We start from the raw sequence: 17,221 nt of genomic DNA, 5'->3' as shown, positions 1-17,221 counted from the left end.
CTTAGTGTGGTCAGTTTTTAATAGGAAAGCAGAGGGACTGGCAAGAACACCAGATATTTCACACAAAGGAAACAATACAACGAGAACAGGATAGGTACATGGTAATGCAGGAACATATCAGCAATATAAAATGCTGGGGTAACAAATGCTTTAAGAAAAATGAATGAACTAAGAAAAAGAATGTTAGAATGGATTCATTTAGAAATCAAATTCATCTTAATCTGACACCAATACAACATTATGGGCGCCTGGGGAACCTTTATTGAATGACCTTATTGTTGGAAAATATTCGTCTGCTTTCAGGAAGAAAATGCGTTTGGCAAAACAGTTATTAGTTCACAACATCCTATTTATGTGATCAGGGGGCTGAGCTCAGCTGCTGATTTAAATGAGCAGGGTGCTTGCTTCGGTGATCGGGGTGGCGAGCATTCAAGGCTTAGAGCGTCCTAGCGACACGACAGGACAGAGCTACCTGACGGAGATTTGGACCAGGTTTCAGGTGAGACTCAAATAATCTACAGGTATGTCTGTTTAATTAAGCACAATGTTTCAAAGCTGTATGTGGTTTTTGAACACACTGGTATAGTTCATTTTAATGAAAAGCTGAACTAACCCTTTTATTGATGTGCAAAAGATCAGTCTGAATACTGCATCCAGTTCTGGAGACCTCACTAATGAAAATATATTAATAGGATAGAACGGGACCAGAGACAGGCAACAAAAATGGTGAAAGGGCTAAGGGAGAGTAGTGTTAAATGTATTAGCAGATTTAAATACACTAACATATTGAAGCCAAATGCAGCTCACACTTTCTAATCAGTAACAGCAGTTTTTATTTCCTTTTGGGATAAAGATTTTGCATGCATAAATAAAAGCTGATCATTTTAACTGCTTTCCGCCCGCCAGCCATCAAATGACGGCTGGGCGGCGCAGCTCTCGTTCTGGGTGGACATGATATAATGGCCTCCCAGAACAACCACTCTCACGCATCTGCGGGGGCGTGCATCGCGGCGATCGGTGGTGCGATGTGTCAGTCTGACACACCGCTACACCAATCTCGGTAAAGAGTCTCTGACGGAGACTCTTTACCACGTGATCAGCCGTGTCCAATGACGGCTGATCACGATGTAAACAGGAAGAGCCATTGATCGGCTTTTCCTCATTGTGTCTGACATACGTGAGTAGAGGAGAGCCGATCGGCTGCTCTCCTGACAGGGGGGTCTGTGCTGATTGTTTATCAGCGCAGCCCCTCTTTGGATGCCCACTCAGGACCACCAGAATGCCGCCAGGACTACCAGGGATGCCACCACCTTAGACCACCAGGGAAATGCCAATCAGTGCCCAGGCAGCTGCAAATCAATGCCCATCCCCAATGCCTGCCAGTGCCATCAGTGATGCCTATCAATGCCATCTATCAGTGCCCATCAGTGCTTCGTTGCAGTGCCGCCTATCAGTGCCACCCATAAGTACCCATCAGTGCAGCCTTTCAGTGCCCATCAGTGTCGCCTATCAGTGCTCATCAGTGCCCACCAGTACCACCCATGAGTGCCCATCAGTGCCCCCTATCAATGCTCATCAGTGCTGCTTATCAGTGCCACCCATCAGTGCCCATTGTCAGTGCCCGTCAGTGCCACCTCATTGGTGCCACCTCATCAATGTCCCCTTATCAGTGCCCTCAGTTAAGGAGAAAACGTACTTATTTACAAAATGTTATAACAGAAACAAAAGAAAAACTTTTTTTTTTTTAATTTTAGGTCTTTTTTTATTTGTTTAGCAAAAAATGAAAACCACAAAGATGATCAAATACCACCAAAAGAAAGCTCTATTTGTGGGAACAAAATGATAAAAATGTTGTTTGGGTACAGTGTAACATGACCGCGCAATTGTCATTTAAACAGCGACAGCGCTGAAAGCTGAAAATTGGCCTGGGCAGGAAGGGGGTGTAAGTGCCCTGTATTGAGGTAGTTAATCACCCCTGTCAGCGTTGGATCGATGGATTGACTTGGGTACAATCAGCCTGCCCATAGATGGCTTAAATCTTGGCTGGTTCCTGTTCAACCAGCTGAGATTCGAACCATCTGTGGCCGACTTTAGAAATGTGAATATTCACTGCATTTAGTAAATAGGTAATAGTAATGAAGCTTTTTTCAATTTAAAGAACCAATCATGAAATGGTACAGGAAGCTAACAAAACAGGATTTTTTTTATTGCAGATGATTGGATGCTTGATGGAAACACAGCTCACACTTTTTTACTAACCTAAGCAAATATGCAATTTTCATAGTGGAGTATAATTTTCTAAGTACGCAGTCTCTACTACTTTAGTAAATCTTCACTGTATATCTCTTAAACCGTTGAGATATAACAAATCAGAATATGTATTGCTCCTGTATAAGGTGTTACTTTTAAAAACAGACAGGCTTGCTTTTGCCCCACTATCTCTCGTTAATGTCTGATATATTATATATTGATTTGGGAGTTTTCGAACTCCAGGTGGGGTGTAGCTCTTTATGATTGCATCCACCCTGTCTCTGGTTATGTAAATGGCTTGCTCTATTTGTGTAAGAGGCAGTGCTGTAGGAAAAAGCTATTTATCACTGTGAATAAAAGCTGTCAACCACTGTCTACGTTAGGAAAACCCTGTAAGCAAACGGCATGTGTATAGATATCAACAATACAGTTGTAATTTTAAAAGTACAAGTCCATATGAAGAAGTCCATCACTGTTACAGTTAGCAAAATAAAAATATAAATGTTGTCTTTACATGCCAATAGGGGTGTATGTACTATGACGTAAGATAAGCATCATGCATAGAGACACTGTCTATAGGGGGCAGCAGAGCGTCATGAGTCTGATTTCTGAAAAATCTGCTCTTTTCATGCCCGTTGCATCCATTCAGGTTATTTTCAAATGTGGACTATAAATGTCAGTTGTAAACTGATTGTATTAAGTAACAAGAAAGTTTGCCTTTTGCTCACTTTTCATACATCAGACCCCTAAATCTCACCGAGTCATTGAAGGCAATTATAGGAGACAGACAATTAATTTTGTGAAGGAAAATCTGCCATTATGGAAATTTGGAAGCCACCATGGACAAGTTGTAAAATCTATTAATTCCTGGGCTGTTATGCTTATTCCGTGTAAGTATTCTGGTGTAATACTGAAATCTGAAAATAAGGGCAATGGTCTAGGAACTTGCAACTTCTAGACAAAGTCAGTAATGGCAACTTCAATATTTCTATCATGAGAGAACTGTTTGTGTTTCCCCAGAGCCACCAATCAGATATCAAGATTTGTTTTTCAGATTTCATGAGCAACTCTGGGGCAATATAGAACAATTCTTTATAAATGTTAAAAGATACATTAGATTGAGTGGTCACATCTGTTCTTGCCTAATAAAATTACTGACCAAGGAATTTTATAAAATCTAAATCTGGTAGCTAACATCTGATACCTGTTTGAGAAGCTTTGACTGAAGCTGCCACTGTCACTGTCATACACCCAGGCTAGCGGCATGATTCACTTCACTTGCAGTGATAACGAACAGGAGCTTTGTTGCCCTGGAACTACTTTGCCAGCTTCCATACCAGACAAGGTTCTAGCTTAATAAGTGAAGCTTTCTAACCACGTTCCATGTTACACCCATATTTAGGTTAGAATATGAAGTATGCCCCCCCCCCCCCCACCCCACCTTACAGAAGTTGACCGCTTTTCTCCCTGCCAGCTCCTGTCAGTTTTCAATTAGGTGCTTCTTTGGATAGTATGTATAGTATCCTTGTAAAAACTTTGCATTTTAAAACGCTCTACAAAATTTCAGTGGTAATCAAATTAGGGCTTTGACTAGGTCAGTTCATAACTCCCCTAGTTTCTTTTTTTTTAGCCATTCCTTCATGTTGAAAGACCCATTTCCAGTTCAACTTTTGTACAGATGACCTCACATTATCATCAAGAACACCTTGACATAATGCAAAATGCATAGCTGGCTCCATATCTGTGAGCTGTCCAGGCCCTGAAGCAGCAGAGCAACCCCAATCCATAACATTTCCACCACCATGCTTCACAGTTGTTATGAGATTCTTCACTGGAAATACTGTCAATGGTTTGTGCCAAACATGTCTATTGTAAGGCCAGCCATCAGTGGAGCAATTTTCTTTTCTGCAGCCACAGGTTCCCCCATCAATTCCCCCATCAACACAGACAGTGTTGATGGAGGAATCTCTCCCGGGGGGCCATTGTGTTCTCCCAGCAAGGGGGGAGCAGTCCCTGCCGGGAGAACACAGTGATTATTGCTAGCGGCTTTAAAAGAGGCTAGCAATAATCAGATGTAAAATCTGACAGGCCGGTTGTACCCAAATCGATTGATCAATCGACTTGAGTAAATCAGAGGTCTCAAACTGGCGGCCCTCCAGCTGTTGCGAAACTACAAGTGCCATCACGCCTCTGCCTGTGGGAGTCAGGCTTGTAACTGTCAGCCTTGCAATGCCTCATGGGACTTATAGTTGCGCAACAACTGGAGGGCCACCAGTTTGAGACCCCTGACCTAAATGATTTGAATCTTGGCCAGTTCCTGCTGAACTGGCCGAGATTCGAACCATCTATGGCTGGCTTTACTGTGACCAAACAACTCTATCTTTGTAACAAATACATTACCCTGGGACCTTAAATGAAGCACATGACAGTCAAATAAATGACCAATTCACATGATTGCACGTTTATTAATTCATACATATACAAGTCTTATCGTAGCAAAATTCAGTTAATAATGTGATGTTACTGAGCTGTGATTTTTGAATTGTGAAAAAGTAACTAACATGTTTCTAAATCTTAAAGTTTATGTAAACTCTAACAATACGTTTTTTTATTTGCTCCCCCCTTCGGTCTCTTAAATATGCCATTGAAAGCAAATCAACATATCTGTTCAACAAGATCAAAAAAATATCTGTTCATCCAGACAGAAATCTTGTGAGCTGATAACGTCCTGTACTCTCTGCCTCTGTGTTATGTAGTTCTAATACAGTGTTTAGTAGTCCTAACTCACTCCTTGTCTTAGGAGGACAATGCTTCTCCATACAGTTATCACCCTAGGACAGGAAGTGTGTTAATACTCTGTTAAATAAAGAAAAAACGTGGGGAAAAAAAAAGAAAACTAATAAGCACACCTCATCTAAGGACCCGTAACCTGAAATACTATCAATTTTTGTTCTTGGGTTTGGAGGTATTCTTTAAAGCGTAGGCTTGACTAACACATTTTGTGACCACTAGAGGGCACTCCAAGATCTCTGATTGGAAAGGTGTACACAGGATTCTCATTTGAATAACCATTTCTTTAATTGTTTTGATTCTTTGATTATTTGGTTATGGCTGTTTGCATCACTTTGTAAGCATGTGTTGTAAATTTTCTATGAACAAAGCACATCTATAGCCACCTTAAGCCAACAAGAACAGATGTTTTGTGAAATATGACAATAGCTTCAATATTTGCTCTCCAATAATTCTTGGATTCCTGCTATTGACCGGTTTTCCAAAGGAGACAAATTCCTCATCTGCAAATCGATTTTTTTTTTTCTGTTGCTGTCAAATACACGTCCATTAAAAAAAAGTTGTTTTGCCATCTTATTGCGTATTTGACATCATGCCTAGGATGATCGAATGATGTCAATTCTCAGCAAATTGGCACATTTTTCTGACGTCTGTTAAATTTTAAGTCGATGGGATTGGCAGCAGTATTGATTGCGGTGATGATTCAGACAGTTATATCAAATCAGCTGATACTTTACAGTAATAGGCGATCATATTCCAAAATGTAACAACATTTTATTACATATTTGTTTTCTGTTGTGATGTTGTAACATTTTACAGGGTAAGGAACTACCGGAGGTTTAAACAGTAAAAACAAACTTATAAAGCCTTACCGATCACAAAATTCATAGCATACCCCATATTTCAGAGCATACCCTTTGTTTCTGAATTCAAAGCATAACCTTAGTGTCTGCATTTCTTCTGTACCTAAGCATCTCATTGCTGAGTCAAAATGAACATTTTTGCAATGTTGACATATATATTTATTACTGTGTTGATAGGGTCAAATGCCTATGTTACTAGCGTTTTATGAAGTTTTCCCAATTGTTTTATTATATTTGGATAATGCAGGCAAAACATGAGAACAGTCGTAAAAGCTTCCTATAAAACGAAATGTAACAAACAAGATGTGGTATTTGAAAAAGCACCAGTTCTCTAATTAGACAAAGTAACCATTTCCACAGGCTATATGTAAAATAATAGTTATGTTACAGGTAATTTTATAATCGCCACATTTCTACTGCTAATTACTCAGCAATGACGGCATAAATTTAAGGATGGGTTCACATATGTGTGTTGCATTTTTGGCACGGCGCGTTTTTATGTGCGTTTTCACATGTTTTTAGGCACGCTGCTATTGAACTCTATTAGAACACGTGTTTTAATGAAAGCACATCAAAGTCCTGCTTGCTGCATTTTTGATGCGCTTTCGTGGAAACCTGCATTCTGATAAGGGGCAATGGGAGCATGCCTAAAACCACCTTTAAAATGCTTCTAAACCAACACTGTACCAAAAACACAGTGCACCAAACTCCAGTAGAACTTATAAATCCTTTCTTGCAGTGCTCTTTTAGTCTAGGCGATGGCAAAAGCACTTTTATCGATCTGATCCTCTGCCTCCCCCTGCAGACAGTGCTCCCACATGCTCCAATGGTGAACTGTTTCTTGGTGTACTCATGTGTAATGCAGAACTATGGTTCCTGCATTGTTTTGATGACATCAGTAGACCAAAGGCTAGCCAGATATGGTTCAAGATTTGAACCGTTAATGGTTGAGGCTGAATGTACCAAGTTGATCGATCGATCAACTTGGGTACAGCCAACCTGCTGGATTCTCTCGCAAATAACAGTAGCGGCTGCCATAGCCGCTAGAGATGATCACTTTCTTCTCCCAGCCAGGACAGCTTCAACCCCCCCCACCCCGCCGGAAGAGGACAATGGCCCGGCATGAGGGATTACCACATCAAAACTGTGTTGATGGGGAAATCGAGCGAATTCCTTTCCTGCAACCCGTGGTTGCAGGAAAGAAATTTGCTCTGTGTATGACCGGCCATAGATCACCAGATTGCAGGAGAAAACAGTCTACAGGGACTGGTCTACAAGAACAGAAGTTAGGGTAAATAAAATTGCTTTTTCAAGGTCTCCGAGACTAAATGAGCAGTTAACCCTTGAGGTGCGGGCACAGCCCCCTGCAAAGAAGGATTTTTAGTTTTCCTGGAATTCAGCTTTGATCATAAAATCAATTTAACCCTTTCATGGCTAAGCCTATTTTTGAAATTTGGTGTTTACAAGTTAAAATTCATATTTTTTCCTAGAAAATTACTTAGAACCCCCAAACATTATATATATTTTTTTAGCAGAGAATCTACAGAATAAAATGGAGATTGTTGCAATATTTTATATCACACGGTATTTGTGCAGCGGTGTTTTAAACGCAAATTTTTGGAAAAGGGACACTTCCATGAATTTTAAAAAATCCAAACAGTAAAGTTACCCCAAGTTTTTTGTATAATGTGAAAGATGATGTTACGCAGAGTAAATAGATACCAAACATGTCACGCTTTATAATTGCACGCACTCGTGGAATGGCGACAAACTATGGTAGCTATGAATTTCCATAGGCGACGCTTTAAATTTTTTTTACGGTTACCAGGTCAGAGTTACAGAGGAGGTCTAGGGCTAGAATTATTGCTCTCGCTCTGACGATCGCGGCGATACCTCACATGTGTGATTTGAACACCGTTTACATATGCGGGCGCGACTTCCGTATGCGTTTTCTTTGCTGCGCAAACTCGCGGGGACGGGGGCGCTTTAAAAAAAAATTTTTTTTTAATTATTTTATTTATTTTTAGACTTATAAATTGTGTTTTTAAAAAAAAAGTTTTTTTTTTTTACTTTTATTGCTGTCACAAGGAATGTAAACATCCCTTGTGACAGTAATAGGTGGTGACAGGTACTCTTTATGGAGGGATCGGGGGTCTAAAAGACCCCCGGTCCCTCCTCTACACTTCAAACTGTGTATTTTTTAAAATTCGGCACCATTGGCAGCCGAGTAATCGGGAAGTGACGTCATGACGTCGCTTCGGCGTTTACATTGAGGAGGCTGGAACGAAGCCGCCCACAGCTTCGTTCCAGCACGCCCACAGCCGCCGGAGGCAGCCGATTGGACACCGGGCCTCCCGATCGCACGGGAGGCCCGGTAAGAGCGGCGGGAGGCGGCGGGAGGGGGGACGTCCCCTCCCGCTCCTCAGGTATAACAGCCGAGCGGCTTTTAGCCGCATCGGTTGTTATATATGGGTAGCCAATCGCCCGCTCGAAACAACGGTACCGGGATGATGCCTGCAGCTGCAGACATCATCCCAGTATAACCCCCGAAAGCCGAGTACGCACATATGCGTACGGTCGGCAGGAAGGGGTTAAAGGCAACATCTCAGTCTGCTCTTCAGCAGTGTAATATATGCTCATATGAAAAATACTGTACTATAGTTCTATAGATATTTTATAGTGTTGGGGAATCACTGTAACTATAATGAGAATTTTTTCTGATATAAATACTGTATATATTTCCTAGTCACTCTATGGACAAGACAAAGATTTAATGGTAAATATAAAAATCTTGTTTTTTTTTTGTTCCTTGTGTTGTGTTGACAGCCTATTAAAGTGATTGAGTTGCTTTAATGCAATGTACATTAATGCCCAACATAAGGCATGTGTGTTAAATGCACCACAATGGATCACCCAAATAAGAATATGGAGGCTGCTGTTGCTGACCTTCTGAAATGCTATTTACCTGGCCATCATGTCGTTCCAGTACTATCAGTTCTTTCTGAGTTTCTGAGCAGAGACACGGATGCAGATCAGGAATTCTGGCATTACTTTCTAATCTACAGTGCCTTGAAAAAGTATTCATACCCCTTGAAAATTTCCACATTTTGTCATGTTACTACCAAAATCGTAAATGGATTTTATGTGATAGACCAACACAAGGTGGCACATAATTGTGAAGTTGAAGGAAAATGATAAATGGTTTTCAACATTTCTTACAAATAAATATGTGAAAAGTGTGGCGTACATTTGTATTCAGCCCCCCTGAGTCAATACTTTGTAGAACCACCTTTCACTGCAATTACAGCTGGAAGTCTTCTTGGGGATGTCTCTACCAGCTTTACACATCTAGAGAGTGAAATGTTTGCCCATTCTTCTTTGTAAAATAGCTCAAGCTCTGTCAGATTGGATGGAGAGCGTCTGTGAACAGCAATTTTCAAGTCTTGCCACAGACTCTCAGATTTAGGTCTGGACTTTGATTGGGCCATTCTAAAGCCCCATACACACTATAGGACTTTGTACAAACTTTTCCTTGGATTTTTGTACAAAGGGCGTTGGCCAGAAGTTTGTCTTGCATACAGACGGCAGGACTTTTCCAGCCAACTTTCACCAAATCACGTGGTTTTTCAGCTCTTTACCACCACCCTTTGGTCAACTTCTGTATTGTTGTCTGATGTTGTGTCAATCTCGCCAATTTTATTGGCGAGATTGACACCTTGTGAGCTGGGTTCACACTGGAGCGGGGATCCAAGTTGGATCCCCGCCAATGTAAGGCACTGTGTTTGGTATGAATCTTGAGGGGGAACTCCACGCCAAATTTTACATAAAAAAACGGCATGGGTTCCCCTCCAGGGGCATACCAGGCCCTTAGATCTGGTATGGATTTTAAGGGGAACCCCCTACACCAAAAAAACAGCGTGGGGGTCCCCCCAAAATCCATACCAAACCCTTATCCGAGCATGCGTCCCTCCCGGTCAAGAAAGGGGGTGGGGACGAGCAAGCGCCCCCCCCCCCCGAGCCGTACCAGGCCGCATGCCCTCAACATGGGGGGTGGGTGCTTTGGGGGAGGGGGAGCCCTGAGGCCCCCCACCCCAAGGCACCTTATCCCCATGTTGATGAGGACAAGGGTCTCTTGCGACAACCCTAGGAGGTTGGTTGTCGGGGTCTATGGGCGAGGGGCTTATCAGAATCCGGGAGCCCCCTTTAATAATGTGGCCCCCAGATCCCGGCCCCCCACCCTTTGTGAATGAGTATGGGGTACATCGTACCCCTACCCATTCACCTAGGGAAAAAAGCGTCAAAAAAAAAAACACAGTACACAGGTTTTAAAGTAATTTATTAGGCCGCTCCAGGGGTCTTCTCCCGACTTCGGGGGTCTTCTTCTGACTCCGGGGGTCTCTCTGGCATCTTCTCCCGGTGTCTGGATCTTCTGCCGGCTGCTCCGCTATCTTCTGCCGCTCTTTTGCTAGCAGTGGCCCGAACATCTGGATCGTCTTCTTCCCTCTTCTCTTCCGGAGATGTTGACACGACGCTCTCTCCGGCTGTAATGCTGTCTGCGCGCTCTGCTATGACTTATATAGGTGGTGACCCCGCTCCCTATGACATCACAGTCCCTGGGCATGCTGGGACTGTGAGGTCATAAGGGGGCGTGGTCATGTCATTATATAATCACACCCCCTTATGACCTCACAGTCCCAACATGCCCCGGGACTGTGATGTCATAGGGGGGCGGGGTCACCGCCTATATAAGTCATAGCAGAGCGCACAGACAGCATGACAGCCGGAGAGAGTGTCGTGTCAACATCTCTGGAAGAGAAGAGGGAAGAAGACGTTTGAAAAGACAGGGCTCCTCCGCTAGCAAAAGAGCAGCAAAAGAGCAGAAGATAGCGGAGGAGCCCGGCAGAAGGAAGAAGGCACCGGAGAAGAACCAGAGAGCGCAGAGACGATACCGGAGAGAGGGAGAAGAGGCCTGAGACACCCCCGAAGTCGGAAGAAGACCCCCGAAATCGGAAAAAGATCCCCGGAGCTGCCTAATAAATTACTTTTAAAACCTGTGTAGTGTGTTTTTTTTATTGACACTTTTTTCCCTAGGTGAATGGGTAGGGGTACCATGTACCCCATACTCATTCACATTGGGTGGGGGGCCGGGATCTAGGGGCCCCGTTATTAAAGGGGGCTCCCGGATTCCGCTAAGCCCCCCACCCGCATACCCCGACAACCAACGGCCAAGGTTGACGGGAAAAGCCCCTTGTCCTCATCAACATGGGGACAAGGTGCTTTGGGGTGGGGGGGCCGCAGGGCACCCCCTCCCACAAAGCAACCACCCCCCATGTTGAGGGCATGTGGCCTGGTACGGCTCGGGGAAGGGGGCGCTCGCTCGTCCCCACCCCCTTTTCTGACCGGCCGGGCTGCATGCTCGGATAAGGGTCTGTTATGGATTTTGGGGGGACCCCCTACGCCGTTTTTTCAACGTAGGGGGTTCCCCTTAAATTCCATACCAGACCTAAGGGCCTGGTGTGCCCCCAGAGGGGAATTCCCTCTTGCGCTCGCCGCAATAGGAAAATGTGTTTTTCCTATTGCAGCCAGCGCGAGATGTACATTACCCTGTCGCCGAGAACCATTCTCGTGGCCGCGTACTGTAGTTTGTACAAAAGTCTGATGCTTTTGTGTACACACGATCGGACTTTGCTCCATCGGACTTTTGTTGCCTGAAAGTTTGTCCGTTCGCACAACCAACAAAAGTCCGATAGAAACTGAAAAAGTTTGTCCGATGGAGCGTACACACGGTCGGATGTTGCTCCAAAACAGCTAATTTGCATGTTTGTTGTCAAAAAGTCCGATTGTGTGTACGGGCCCTTAGATTACCCTGTATTTGGCCCCATTTATCTCCCCATCAACTCTGACCAGCTTCCCTGTCCCCGCTGTAAAAAAGTATCCCCCCAACATGATACTGCCACCAACATGTTTCATGGTGGGGATGGTGTGTTCAGGGTGATGTGCAGTGTTAGTTCTCCGCCACACATAGCGTTTTGCTTTTAGGCCAAAAAGTTCAATTTTGGTCTCATCTGACCAGAGCACCTTCTTCCACATGCTTGTTGTGTCCCCCACATGGCTTCTCGCAAACTGCAAACGGGACTTTCAAAAATGTCTTTTTTCTTGCCACTCATAAAAGCCTGATTTGTGGAGTGTACGACCAATAGTTTTCCTGTGGACACCATGCCTCTTAGCTGCTCTCTGAGTAATGCTCTCCTTGCCTGGCCTGTCAGTTTAGGTGTACGGCCATGTCTTGGTAGGTTTGCAATTGTGCCATACTCTTTCCATTTTTGGATGATGGATTGAACAGTGCTCCGTGAGATGTTCAAAGCTTGGGATATTTTTTTAAAACCTAACCCTGCTTTAAACTTCTCCACAACTTTATCCCTGGCCTGTCTGGTGTGTTCCTTGGCCTTCATTATGCTGTTTGTTCACTAAGGTTCTCTAACAAACCTCTGAGGGCTTCACAGAACAGCTGTATTTATACTGAGATTAAATTACACACAGGTGGACTCTATTTACTAATTAGGTTACTTCTGAAGGCAATTGGTTCCACTAGATTTTAGTTAGGGGTATCAGAGTAAAAGGGGCTGAATACTAATGCATGCCACACTTTTCAGATATTTACTTCACAATTCCATACCACTTTGTGTTGGTCTGTCACATAAAATCCCAATAAAATACATTTACGTTTTTGGTTGTAACATGACAAAATGTGGAAAATTGCAAGGGGTGTGAATACTTTTTCAAGGCACTGTACATGATTTTTCTAGGTCAGTGACTGAAAGTATTAATGTCAGATACATCCAGGCATTTAGCATCTTTAAAAGGAGGTAAGAAATGGTAGCCCCTGTATTTCTCTCAGAACAGGATTCCTTTAAAGCAGAACTTTGTTTTACATTTTGGATAGAGTATGAGAGGGTCATAACCCCTGCCAGTTTTATTTTTGCCATTTATGACACACTGGGAAGAGTTCCCTTCACTTCCTGTCACACAACCAAAACAGGAAGTGATAGGAAATCCCTCCAATCCCTGGTTGTCACCTGTTGGAAGATTCTCCCTCCATTCCTGTTCTGAGGACAACCCAAAATTTGAGATTCTCTTTCGGTGACAATGGTAAACAGAACCAACAGAGCAGGTGAATCTCCCTAATGGGGATACAGACAGCAATAAAAACTGACAGGTGTTTTAATCCCTCGCCATTCTATCCAAAATTTTTAAAAAAAGTTTTTCCTTTAGTTGTACTTTAAGGGGATGCAAGTATGAAAGGATCTCTATATTGCACTACACTCTGAATGTCCGTGAGTTCTGCCTTTACCGCAGTGGTAAATAGGAAGGACCGTCATGCACCTGCCAGAGCTGAGGGATTTTTTGGATATTCCTTTTTCTGAACAAGGTCCTTGTCAGATGTCATAGTAGACCGTCTTCCTGTTTTCTCTTCCCGGTGCAGATGGCTAAGAAAAACTCCCTTTTTAAATGCATCCCAGCCGCCTACACACAAGAACAGAACAATGAACACATTAACACCCAATCAAGATATACAAACAATTCCTAAATGCTCACTGTACCCTGTCACAGGCGCAGTTGTAAGCAGGATGGGGACTTGTAGAGAAAAAGTCAGAAGTGACTGACAGGCCAGACTGAAGGAAACAATTGAATCGTGTGTCATGTCTCCATAGCATCCAGACATGGAATTTCTCAAACATAGTGCTATGGCTTCCCAGTTAATAAGCAATGCCTAGTTATGTGGTACTGTAAAGGATGCCTAGCAGATGGAGATGTTCATTCCTTGTACGTGATCTTCCCTTCTGTTAGAATGTATCCCATGCCTACATGGGTGAGGGGGAGGGATGATGTGAAATGTATCATTCAGCTTTAAACTCTAGGCAGAGATAAAAAAACACACATTAATGCACTTCTGTATTTATTATACACCTTTCATTTTATTTTTAAATGCAGGCAGTGTAAGTACTTGAATTGGTATCAGTCTGATGAATTCCCTGAATGACAAAGCTCAGGCTGAAGAAGAAAGCAGCACCAGGAGCCAATCTGTTGTGCAAACTATGCTGATAGGAGGAGAGAGCAGAGTGAAAAATAGATAAACTAATCACCATGCTGCTTCTCCTTTCACTGTCCAGTCACAGACTGGGGAAGAGTCAAGACCTACAAATGTTGCTTAGTTGCAGCAGAGAAAAATCCGGTCTACTGCCTGCCAGACAGGGCTGTGCTGTGTGGCAGAGCTGTGAACATCACAGAACGGCATGGACACAAATGTAGATCCTTTGGCAGGTAAAACTTCTTCTATCTATTAACCACATAAGTTTTACTGCTACAGGGTGGCACCTCTACGCCAGATCACGTATACAGTGTATACATTATGTGACTCTTCCAGGTAGGGGGCACCATGCACACCACAGCGGGAGCCAATCGGCAGGTACCACAGACTCAACATCCGCCCGCACTCAGCGATCATCAGGCAGAGAAACAAAACGACGATCTGCCTATGTAAACAAGGCAGATTGCCATTCTGACAGGAGGGAAGGGATTTAATTTGTGTCCCTGCAAAGCAGGGATTCAATTTCATCTCTTCTCCTAGTAAAAGCACCTCACACAGTACACATAAACACTGGCTAGGCACACAGTTAACCCTTTGATCTCCCTGATGTTAAAGGAACACTAAAGTTATTATTTTTTTTTTTAATAACAAACATGTTATACTTCCCTCCACTGTGCAGCTCATTTTGCACAGAGTGGCCCTGAACCTGGTCTTCTGGGGTCCCTCAGCGGCTGTCTCAGCTCCCCCCGCAAGGACTCAACACCTTCATGTGAGCTCCCTCGCATGGTGTTGAGTTCTTGCGGGCGCGCTCCAGTGATACAGCCGGCGGCCATAGCCTCTCACTGTACCACTCGGCCCCGCCACGTCAATGGCTGCGCTGCTTTCAATCCATCCACTGTGACCAATCAACGGCCAGGCTGAGCGGCGAAGAGGATGTCGGGAGCGAGTGCAGGACTTTCGAGGGGTCAGGTAAGTAAAACGGGGGGGCTGGTATTGTCAGATGTTTTTTCACCTTAATGCATAGTATGCATTAGGGTGAAAAAACTTTTACCTTTACAACCCCTTTAACCCCTTCTCAGCCAGTGCCATTAGTACAGTGACAGTGCATATTTTTCCCGCCATAAGTCGCTGATCACCGCCATTACTATAAAGAAAAAAAGAAAATATCCCATAGTTTGTAGACGCTATAACTTTTGCGCAAACCAATCAATATATGCTTATTGTGATTTTTTTTTAACCAAAACTATGTATCAGAATACATATTGGCTTAAATTTATGAAGAAATTTAATTTTCTCAATTTTTTTTGATTAGATATGTTTTATAGCAGAAAGTAAAAAAATATTGTTTTTTTTTTTTTTTTTTTTTCACAATTGTCGGTCTTTTTTTGTTTATAGCGCAAAAAAGAAAAAATTCAGAGGTAATCAAATATCACCAAAAGAAAGCTCTGTTTGTATGGAAAAAAGGACATACATTTTTTTGGGGTACAGGGTCACACGACCGCACAATTTTAAGTTAAAGTAACACAGTGCCGTATTGCAATTGTCCTGGTCATGAAAGGGGTTAAATCTTCCGGAGATCAAGTGGTTAAGCGGTTTACCTGGATTTTAGCTTTAAGTACTATATAAAATGTAGAGATAAAGTATCAGCATTAAAGTATCCAATGCTCTTCTTCACTTTAGGTAGTTTTCAACTTTCCCAATCTCATACACACTATATTACCAAAAGTATTGGGACACCTACCTTTACACGCACATAACGTCTAATGGGACACCTGCCTTAGTCCGTAGGGTTCAATATTGAGTTGGCCCACCCTTTGCAGCTATAAAAGCTTCAACTCTTCTGGGAAGGCTGTCCACAAGGTTTAGGAGTGTGTCTATGGGAATGTTTGACTATTCTTCCAGAAGCGCATTTGTGAGGTCAGGCATTGATGTGAACGAGAAGGCCTGGCTCCCAGTCTTTGCTCTAATTCATCCCAAAGGTGTTCTATCGGGTTGAGGTCTGAACTCTGTGCAGGCCAGTCAAGTACCTCCACCCCAAACTCGCTCATCCATGTCTTTATGGACCTGAGCAGCGGCAGCGTAAAAGTGGATTGCACCAGGACCATGCTGAATTCTATGGGTAGATGAGTGTCTGAATGGAGGACAACCCTGCACCAGGTACATGGGGATTAAAGAAATGTAAATGGAGGGTGGAGTTCCTCTTTAACCACTTGCTGACTCATATGTGTGGCAGCAAAGAGGGTGGTGAATAAACAAAATGATGTTATATTAATATGTAAAAATATATAACGTGGAAATAAAAATATAATATATTAATATAACATCTTTTACACAATTTAATCATCAGAATATTGTTGTGTATCACCACCCTGAATATATATTCCCATAGGTTTGTTTTTACACACCTTTTTCTATATCATGATTCATCTTTAAGTATTTAGCACATTGATGTTTCACTATTATTGGTGTGTTCATTCATGACCCCTCAGTGGGCATTTCACTTAGTCACAGTTTATGGTTTTGCGTGAAATCATTTTGTTTATTCACTACAGTTATTGGTTGATTTGTGACCACCATCAGATTTTGCGGCAATTTACCATTTTTGTCACTTTTAATAGCACAGAAGTCCTCTTACTGTATTATTTTAAGCAAAGAGGGTGGGCTTTTACACCCACATGCCACACATACAGTTATGTTATATTGCAGACATTTGCTAAAATTATTTAAGTTCATTTTTTTTCCTCATTAATGTGCACACAGCACCCCATATTGACAGAAAAACACACAAAACTGAAATATGACATGGTCCTAAGTATTCAGACCCTTTGCTCAGTATTTAGTAGAAGCATCCTTTTGATCTAATACAGCCATGAGTCTTTTTGGGAAAGATGCAACAAGTTTTTCACACCTGGATTTGGGGATCCTCTGTCATTCTTCCTTGCAGATCCTCTCCAGTTCTGTCAGGTTGGATGGTAAACGTTGGTGGACAGCCATTTTTAGGTCTCTCCAGAGATGCTCAATTGGGTTTAAGTCAGGGCTCTGGCTGGGCCATTCAAGAACAGTCATGGAGTTGTTGTGAAGCCACTCCTTCGTTATTTTAGCTGTGTGCTTAGGGTCATTGTCTTGTTGGAATGTAAACCTTCAGCCCAGTCTGAGGTCCTGAGCACTCTGGAGAAGGTTTTCGTCCGAGATATCCCTGTACTTGGCCGCATTCATCTTTCCCTCTATT

General features: G+C 42.9%; 1 long non-coding RNA gene across 1 annotated transcript in view; it reads left to right on the top strand.

Annotated features, from left to right (window-relative positions):
* The first annotated feature begins 322 nt into the window (after window positions 1–322).
* Window positions 323–17,221, top strand: part of LOC141141475 (uncharacterized) — a 79,932-nt gene continuing 63,033 nt past the window's right edge. The window contains exon 1 of the long non-coding RNA XR_012244095.1: window positions 323–499. This is a non-coding gene — a long non-coding RNA (uncharacterized lncRNA). The remainder of the gene's footprint in view (window positions 500–17,221) is intronic.

The sequence above is a fragment of the Aquarana catesbeiana genome, linkage group LG04 (genome assembly GCF_042186555.1).
Source record: "Aquarana catesbeiana isolate 2022-GZ linkage group LG04, ASM4218655v1, whole genome shotgun sequence".
In the NCBI taxonomy this organism is placed as follows: domain Eukaryota; kingdom Metazoa; phylum Chordata; class Amphibia; order Anura; family Ranidae; genus Aquarana; species Aquarana catesbeiana.
The sequence above is the reverse complement of the archived record's forward strand: the minus strand, read 5'-3'. Positions and strand labels throughout refer to the sequence as shown.